This window comes from Pteropus alecto, unplaced genomic scaffold (assembly GCF_000325575.1).
Source record: "Pteropus alecto unplaced genomic scaffold, ASM32557v1 scaffold45, whole genome shotgun sequence".
In the NCBI taxonomy this organism is placed as follows: domain Eukaryota; kingdom Metazoa; phylum Chordata; class Mammalia; order Chiroptera; family Pteropodidae; genus Pteropus; species Pteropus alecto.
Window position 1 is genome coordinate 24,447,479 of NW_006442491.1, and position 9,870 is coordinate 24,457,348.

Consider the following 9,870-nt stretch of genomic DNA (forward strand, 5'->3'; position numbering starts at 1 on the left):
TAATTTTATTGTCCAAGCTCTCTCCTGCTTTATTAACACCTTCCTAAAGGCATATGCGAAAGCTTCGGAAGTCAGCTAATAGATTTATATCTTTAAGTGGTGTTTGGTTCCAGAGAAAAAAATACTTTCTAAAAGTTAAAATAATATTATATCACTTAGACATAATTTTTGATTACATATTTTCTATGACTTTTAATTTTAATAATTTGGGACTAATAGAAAAATGTAAAAATAACACAATGAATTCCTATACACTTAGCCTCATTTCCCCCCAAATGTTAGCATTTTCCATGTTTGCTTTATCATTTTTTCTCTCTTTATACATTCTTATTATTTTTTATGAACATTTTCAGAATAAAATGTGGACCTGATGTTCTTCTACCTCTAAATCTATTAGTTTGCATTTCTTGAAAACAAGGACATTCTCTTACATTACCACAGAAACATTATTGAAATATGGAAATTAGCTGTCATTAATACAGTACGATTAAATAATCTACAGATCTTAATCAAATTTTGCCAATTATCACTCTAATGTCCTTTACAATTTTTTTTTTGATCTAGAATCTAAACAAAGATACTCATTGTATTTTGTTGTCATATTCTTTAGGATTCTTTAATTTGAAATAATTCCTCATTTTTCTTTTGTCTTTGATTGACCTTGATATTTTTGAAGAGAGGGCATTTATTTTGTAGAATGTCCCTCAGTTTATGTTTGTCCAATGTGTTCTCATGGTTCTTATTAGTTTAATTTTTAAATAAGTTAATATTTGGAAATTGCTTAAAACAGTGCATGGCACATAGTCAGCTCTAAAAAGATATTTATTAAATACATTTTGATCTTTTCCTGTACAGTTGAACATACTCTTGACCAATTCAAGAACAGTGAGTACTTGAAATGGAAGATCTGCTTCAATTGCTTCACCTTTTTGAAACCTGTGTTTCTTATAACTAATATCAGCATTTACATTTTCCCCCTTTCAACACTCAGGGTATCATAATAAAAGCAGAGTAAAATATACCATTAGATCATTATACAGATCCTGGCCTATGGTTGAAAATGCGAACGCTGCCAAAGCTGAAATGTTGGCCAATGGGCAGGGCCACTTTATTCCTGGTGCTCAAGAATCCGAAAGTGGTGTCTGAAAGGTGGTTGCCCCTCCCCCTACTCATCTCAACCTGCCGTCCTGCCCAGGTGTTCTTACAGCCCATAATAGCCTCCTGGATCCTTCTCTCCACCACATCTGCCTCTTTGTTTTCAGACTCCTGCAGCATTTCTACTCTGTATTACTCAGTTTGGCACTAAACAAGAGAGGGATTTTATTCTGAATCAGCCATTCTCGTTCTCAAGCCCTATTCTCCCAAATGGGCTGGGAGCTCTATGGTAGGTATAATTGGATGGAGCATAAATAAAGTTTGTTTTTTTCTCATTTCGTGAAACATGGGCCCCATAACAAGAGCTGGTATTGAGTAAACAATTACCTCCAACCACTTGCCAGTTATCATCCTCAGTAATTTACATAAATTATTTCATTTAATCCCAGCAGGAACTCTATGAAGTGGCTACTGGCTACTGTTAATATTCCTATTTTATGGAGGAGAAAGCTGAGGCTCAGAGAGATTAAGAAACTTGCCCAGGGCCACATAACTGTTAAGTATTAGAGTCAGAATTTGATTCTAATCAGGCTAAGTAAGTTCAGAGCCTGTGCCCTTAGCAACTGTTACTTTGTCTCCATCATCATTGAAAATGCTCTTTTGCATTTTTGATAGAAGCAGAGGAAAATGGTAGGTTTATTTAGAATAAACTAAAATTTTTTGATTATGTACTGGGTGCTGGGTACTGTTAGACACTTTGATATGTATTATCTCATAATCTTCAGCACGAGCCTGGAAAGAAAGCAGGTACTATCATCTGTATTTAATAAATGAAGAAATCAAGGAACAGAAAGATCAAGTGATTTACTCAAGGGTACACAGCTCAGAGGTGATAGATGTTTCTGGTACATTAAGCTAAGTTTAGTAACACAAAGCTCTAATCCTTTTTCCTTGTATTATAACAATGCCTCTACTCTCAAATCGACTTTAATTCCACAGTCCAATTATTCTTGCACTGAATCCCTATTGTCTCACAGTGTCTTTGAGCTTCTGTATCTTCTGGCTGACACTCCCAGGACAAGCTTCTGGGGATGTCAGTGAGTGAAACAGAAGGATGCGTGTTCCTATGCCCTCCTCCATCTGGCCCTTACAGATGGTAGTCCACGGTGAAGACGGCCCACCCACTGGGCCTTGCTGTACTCTTCCCAGAGAGTAATTCTCTGCTCAGAGGTGATAGAGAACTCTGTGGCCTGCCCAGTCAGGATATTGGAGAAAGATCCATCACCTCTGAGTGATCGGTGACCCACAGGTACCGCACGAGGAACCTAATGACCAGTCACTCAATTACTAGTTTAGTGACATGTTTATAAGGGTGAACTTTAGAGTGCTATTAGGGAGCAGACAGATGAACTATAGCTGTGCCTTCAGGGCAGAGCTCACCCAGCCCAAATGCCTCTGCGGACCCATTACCCAGTAATTAGGGGACTTTTAAGTAGGGAGCAAGGAGTTAAATTATTGCTTAGATTATTGCTTCACTTGTCATGGTGGAAAGTGCTACTTTGGGGAAAGAAGGAAGAAGGAAGGATGGAGGAAAAACAGGAAGGAAGAGATGGAGCAAGAGAGACAGGGAGGAAAGAGGGGAGGGGGAAGATTTTTAAAAAATTCAAGTTTGAGATGAGCACTCCATTCATTTTTTCCAACTGGTGACTGTAACAGGAAGGTGCCAAGGATCACCAATGAGAGATATAGACAGGTTTGGAATCAGGGCCACCAGCTATGGTTCCTTTGAGTCACTGTGGCTGCATCATCAGCTAGGGCAATGGTAACTCACGGATATGATGAAAATAATACAAGAGAAGTTACTGTTTATTAATTGTGTACCAGGAGTGAGGAGCTTTGCTAAGCATCATCCATGCATCAGCATACCCATCCTTTCCTCCATGGGCAAGGTGGTCCCCACCCATCATATGAGGACACTGGATCACCTCTATGTAACCAAGTGATAGAGCTGAGGACCCACCTAATGCCAAGGCCCAGGCTTTTGAGTCACTCACTGTGCAGCTCCAAGAGGTCCTCATGGTTCTAGATGGCACTAGATCTGCCTCTTCTGCAAGGCAGGCCATGTTCTGGACCAACTCTGCTTGCTTCAGACTTGTCTTTGCCTAGCTCAGTTCCATCTTTTACTTCCTAGCTGAAGCAAAATTGGCCACTGCTATTAATTTTTAATGTTTCTGTGTATCTGTGTGTGTGTACGCACATGCATGCACACATTAATTATGGAAAATATTAAGCAGAGATCGGGTAGACAGGCTTGTATAACTGACCTCCACGTACACATCTCTGAGCTTAAAAAATTAACTACTGACCAAACTTGTTTTTCTGTATCCTCCTCATACTTCCTTCCCTGCTCCTGTATTAATTTGAAGCAAACCCCGGGTATCACATCATTTAATTTCTAACTGCTTCAGTATGTATCTCTATAATATAGAGACTATTTTTAAAAATCAAAATGCTTTGATTATATCAAAAATAAAAATAATAGTTGTTAATTATTCAATCTTTTCATATTTCCCAATTTTATCATATAAATAATTTTTTAATTTGTTTCGATCAGGGTCTAAATATGCTCTACCTACTGCAATTGGTTCATAGGTCTTTTAAATCTCTTTCACCTACTTTTTTTCCTTGAGAATTACATGTTGAAAAAAACAACATTACATGTTGTTTGTCTTAAAGAATTCCTTACAGTCTGCATTTTGCTGATGGCATTTTAGTGGTGTGGGGAAACATGTTCCTTTGTCCTGGCATTTCTTGTAAATTAGTAATTAGATCTAGAGTTTTGATAAGATTCAGGTTGAGCTTCCTGGCAAGAGTATTTCATATTTCATGGTACTGTGTACTTCTATTAGGAAGCCTGGTCGACTATCTTCTGACTATCTTTCTGGTTGACTATCAGTAGAACCACTGATAATCATTTTAAGCAAGAATAATTTTAATTCCACCATTCCTTTTTCATTCATTATCTGTATCATTTTTTTTTTTTTAAAGAAAATCTTCTCCCCATCAACGATTTGTCATTCTGAGATATAGTGTATATAGGAAAGTCAAGTTAATGCTTGATTCTTTCCCTTTATTTTCTAGTTTTCAAAATAATGAGTCTGTTCTCTTGTATTCGATGTAGGGAACCCACGAGCTTATTTTATTATTACTATCATTTTGGACTCACGGATTTTAAAGTAGGTAATGGGTTTCAATCCTTTGCAGTTGTTCTTTTATTGAGATTTAAATTCTCCTGTGTCTGGCCAGTGAGAGACTCAAGTTGACTCCTTTGTCCTTTCGACATGACCATATGGTTTTCCATAGCATCTTGCCATCTGATTTGACGATATGTTGCAGACTCGTCTTGTACACTTTATCTTCCACATCTAGACTCAGCCCTTGTTTCTTTTGAGGTCCAATCATAAATCTCAGACCAAATGTTAGGAATTAGAACAGGGAAGCCAAATGGCATGTCGGCCATTATCATCCTTTCTCTTGATCATAGCAGACATTGCTAATCGAACACGATTTTATCCTCATTGAGCCTGGACTTAACTTGAAATCTTTCTCAAGTACCACCCTAGACAAGCAACAAAATTGGTATGTAACTTGAAATCCCCCAACCGTCCTCCATTAGAAGAAAGAACTAGCTAAGGAACGTATATGTGGGTATCTGGGTCTCCTGTAATTTGAAATCTATGGGTAGCACATATAATTTCAGATCTCACACATTGGTGGGCTAAGGGTCCCTCTTCTTATCAGCATTGCTCAGAGACTGAGAGACACTGAGTCAGAAAGGGCTGGGCTCCAGCACAAGGAGTTGCATGGAACTGGATATCTCTGGGTCAAAACTCTTACAAATACAGAATCTAATAAAAAGAAAGGCACCTCTAATGGTGGACACGTGGACTAATAGGCCAGAGGGGGAGATCTTTGCAGAAGCCAATGTTTTCTCTATATAGACAGAGCAAAACCCATCCACAAGGCATGCTCTGGTGTGGAGTGTGGGCCAGCATCTCAAGATGGGACAAGGCATATTTGATCTTTTTGGAAAACACAGCTGCCCAACCTCAACTTCTCCTCAAAGCTCGGCTACATCTGTCTCCTTTCCTGAGGTATTTTATTAATCATTTCGACCACATTTCTTTTCACCCCAGACTTCAAATTTTGATTTCCTCTGGTATTTATAGCAACACCTGTGGTTTCTCAAAGTGCAAAAGGCATGTTTTAGCATGAAGATGTTTTTATAGAGGCTGGCTCGATATCAGAGATTCACCAACAGGCAGTTGACTCAGGTGAAATGAAGCCAAAAGGAAACCGAACTTTGTTTTCTTGATTTTTTTCTCGCAGGGAGAGGGAGATCACTGATCAATTTCAATTCATGTCTCTTTTCCCTTAGTCATCTAGACTCAATCAGCAAGTATTTACTGAGCCCCTACTATGGGCTAGACTGTGTACTAGACACTGGAGATACTAGGAGGGGACAAAACCAGATGTGGTCCCCACCCTCTTGGAGCTCTCTTGGGAGAGAAAGAGATTAATCTAATAATCTTATGACAGCATATAAGTTTACATCTGGTGTTTTGAGAGAGAGAGAGAGAGAGAGAGAGAGATGGTATTAAAAAAAACTTATGATAAGGGATTTGACATAGTGAGAGAAGACATTCAGAAGTGAATGATGACTGAGACTAAAAGAGAATCTGAAGGAGTTAGTGAAATGGAAAGAGTTATGTAGTAGGAGGGGAGCTCCAAGCAGGGGGCCCAGTCTGCGCAAAGACCAGGCATTAGGAAGAAGGCATGAACATTAGGTGAAAATATGGAAGGTAGAGTGGCTGGAGAAGCCTGATCGAGGGAGACGCGACAGGTAATGTGTTGGAAAGGGTACCCTGGGACCATCAAGGCAAGACCTTGTAAACCAGTTAGATGTGGATTTATTGAGAAGCTTGTGACAATTAAACTTCAGGGTGGCTCATTTGCATGGGTCCCTTCCAAAACTCTGCTTCATGAATGTTGACAGTCCAAATAGTACTTAAGTTTACTTATTGCACAAGAAAACTTGAAGTCCACTAAAATCTCAGAGCTCATATATTAAATAAACTTGATAGATGATTTCTCAAATTTGTAAATAATCGGAAAAATTTAAGTGACATTTCCAATCATGAATCCGTGAGGGTGAAAAACAAACAAACAAACAAACAAACAAACAAACAAACAAAAAACCGGTTTCATTATACCATGCCAGAGTGAAAAAAATTCAGACAGTCTGAATTTCCTCCTTTTCTCTCTGTAGAAAATGATATTATAAGTTTATTGTCAATGAGGAGGAGATGAAAGAGTACACAGCCAACAAAAGTTAGGAAGAATTATTATAGAGTTGCATCAGTGTGCTAATTAATAATAGTTTCCAGGATTTTGTGATGTTAGTGCTATCTGTCACTGTTTGAAAAAGTAGTTTGCTGTGATTTATTTTCTTATTCCTAATAAATATTCAAGTTGCCGCATAATTTTGAATCCAGAATTTTACATTCTTAGCTGATCTGCCCACTCTTAGTTGTTGATCATTATTCCCCACCAAATTGCTTGGTTTATTTTGAAGTGTAAATCTTTCACAGGTCTCTCTACCTCTTAAAATCCTTCTCTGGTGTGAGTGGGCTGAATAGGCTCACCCAGACATGGTCTGCCTGTTTTCAGCTCTCAGAGTTGAGGTTTTGAGTCATTTTGAGGCCGAGATACGTGTCGAAGAGAGAGGCTGGGACACAGGGTCCCCTGGCCCACTCATCCTCATTACATGATCTTTCCAGCGTATTGGACTTTAATCTAATGGGAAAGATTCTGGGCGATGTCCAGGAGAGAACTGGACTGCAGATCTCAGTTTGAAGTCTGGCTCTCTCTCTTACCATGTGGTCAGGTTTCTGAATGTGTAAATCAGACTAAAAGATTTTGTGAAGGATCCACGAGAAGATTGTGATTGACAGAAAGACAACAGCAGACTGCATTGAAAATGTAAGGTTTCATTAATAACAAGTGAAATGGAAGTGCCTGAACTGAGGCAAGAAACACAGCAGAAGACAGTCCATAAGGTCCTCATAGGGATATACAACTTTTTTTGGGGCGGGGGGGAGTAATAAAACATTTTAAAATTAAATGCAGAAACATTTAAGTCCCTTTATTAGAGAAATTGTACACATTGGTGAATATGGTCAATGGCCACATCTATGGGATGATCATTAAAATCAGAACCAATAATTAGGATACGCTGTATGCTCTGCTTGTTATACTGTGAAGTGTCTTGTGTAGTCATAGTCTATTGTTGGAATGACTGTCTGTACAAGAAAATTAGAAGATACATATGAACATGCCTCCTTCCGTAACAGTCTCATTGACTTTCCTATCACCTCGGCATGCTTGCACGGGTGAACTGAGCACATAGGAGGTAGTGGAAGATAATAGTGATTTAAATGATCATTGTTTCTTCTCATAATCTTGACTGATGTTTTCATACATGTGCTCAACCGTTAAAGGCTGCCTTTGCTGACCATAGCTAACGACCATGGCTATGGCATCCGGTAATATTTATAACTTATGTAGAGGTCATAAGTTCTGGTTTGCAAAATATCACCTTCACCTCCAATATCGGTTTTCACTTTACGAGCCTCTACTATTTTCCTTGCAGCTAGAATAGCCTCATCTGGTCCCCAAAATCGACTCTCTTCATAATCTTCCAGAGCTGCAGCTTTTTAAAATCTTTCTTTTTTTCCTCCTCACAGAATGCTGAGCAAACTTGGAGTTTTATACTGTCTTTTCTTTCCAGCGTAATCACTTTAACTGCTTTGATTATTCTTGCAGTCCCTATGTCGTGACAATGTATCTCCCCATCTCCTGTCATCATCATCCTCTTCAGTGAGAACTTAAAAATCACGTGACTATTGCGCCTGTTTGCACGACGTCCAGCATGGCACATTTTTGGTTACCAAAAATTTCTTGCTATTGCTAGGTATGCCTTCACTTTCATTCTTCCCCTTATCTCATTACCATATCAGACAGTGGTGGACTAAGTAATCTCCATCTGCCACAAGCTCTTCCGGGGTCATCACACCTGTGTCCTTAAATTTTGATTTCTTGAGGATCAGGGTCAGGTACTCAGTTCCAGTGTCTTTCTCGTCACCGTGTTAATCACTTTCGACATTTCTGTGTCCAGAACTGTGGTCAGCCCCATGTCGGGGTGGTGAGGGTAGCTGAGACAGGGACCAAGGAGCCAGAAGATGTCTTCTCTGCCACCGACTTGTGTCACATGCACACATCCACATGAGTGAGAACTCTGCAGGCCCTCAAAGCATCTTCTGCCATTCTCAGGGCACGAGGATATTGAAACATACAAAAATCCTATCAAACCCCTAAACTGAAGCATTATAATTATGACAGTCATCCTTTGCAGTTGGATGGAGAATTGAAATACTCCAAATATTACCAAAATAATTAAACACAAGTTTCCCTCCCCAGGGATATATGCTCTTAAAGTTGAGAAATCAGAAAGTCACTAAGGATAGCCATATAATTTATTGTCCAAACAGGGAGGGATAACATTGTGAGTGAAAGGGGGAATTCTTATGATTGAGTCAGGACAGCACACTAAAACTGGAAATGCTCTGGGCACACCTGGATGAATGTTTACCTTGATCAGATCTCAAATTTGAGGGGAGTCGACTTTGGTTTGGAAGCATATCCGGTGCTCATTCAGTGTTTCTCATATGATCCATGGTCCTCAGCTAATGGTAGGGTCAAGTTAATGCCAGTCTCACTCTGGACTTGGCACCATTTAGAATCAGCATGGTCAGCTGGTGGGAGTTCACCTAGAGGTCTCAGTTGGGGGGCTCTCCTTGTCACTTTTTTTTTCTATTTCTAGAGATTTCAGCAATGTGATTGCTTACCAACATACAGAACTTCAGCATGTTCCAGAATGTTTATTTCAAGATCAAATAAGCTAGAGTTAGCTTCCCAGAGACCCCTGAATATTTTACCTGGACATCCTTAAAGGCCTATTTCCTCCAGATGCGCCCTGCCTATCTTTTTCTCTAGGTAGTTTTAATACTGAGCTCGATCCCAAAACCACGCTCTCAACTTCATTTTCCCAGCGATACTTCCAATTTGGAGTCTCTTGGAATAGAATTAGCTTTTTTCAACCTCTGGACATCCACACATTGGGCCAAGCCTTTTATTTAAGCGATGGTTCTCAAATGGGAGCAATGTTACTGCCCTTCGTCCCCTCCCCCACCAGGGGATATTTGGCAGAGTCCTGAAACATTTTTGATCATCGTGACTTGTGTGAGTGCAGGAGATGTTATTGATACCCAGTGGGTAGAGGCCAGGGATGCTGTTAAACATCTTACAATATATCGAACAATTAATCTGGTTCAAAATGTCAAGAAACCCTGCTTTAAGTCAATGAATAAATATTGAAAGGGGGGATGCTATGACCACATGCATGGTGACAGTCATGTGATTCACTGCTATCCTAAAATGAGTAAATTCCTTGATGCACGCTACCTCTTTATAAATAAACTAATGAGCAAGGAGAGGTCTGTCGTTAAGTCTTGTAATTTAAGGACTAGAGAGCAGATTTTTCCCTTGTTGGTTTTAACCAAGAAATTCTGACTTCTGCATATCTTAGAACTTTGTAAATTACTCTGGTGGCTTTGCCCCAAATTCAATACCACTCCTACTCCTAGTTCCTCTATA

General features: G+C 39.4%; 1 pseudogene; it reads right to left on the reverse strand.

Annotated features, from left to right (window-relative positions):
- Positions 1-7,406: 7,406 nt before the first annotated feature.
- Positions 7,407-8,320, reverse strand: LOC102895699 (annotated as a pseudogene).
- Positions 8,321-9,870: the final 1,550 nt, after the last annotated feature.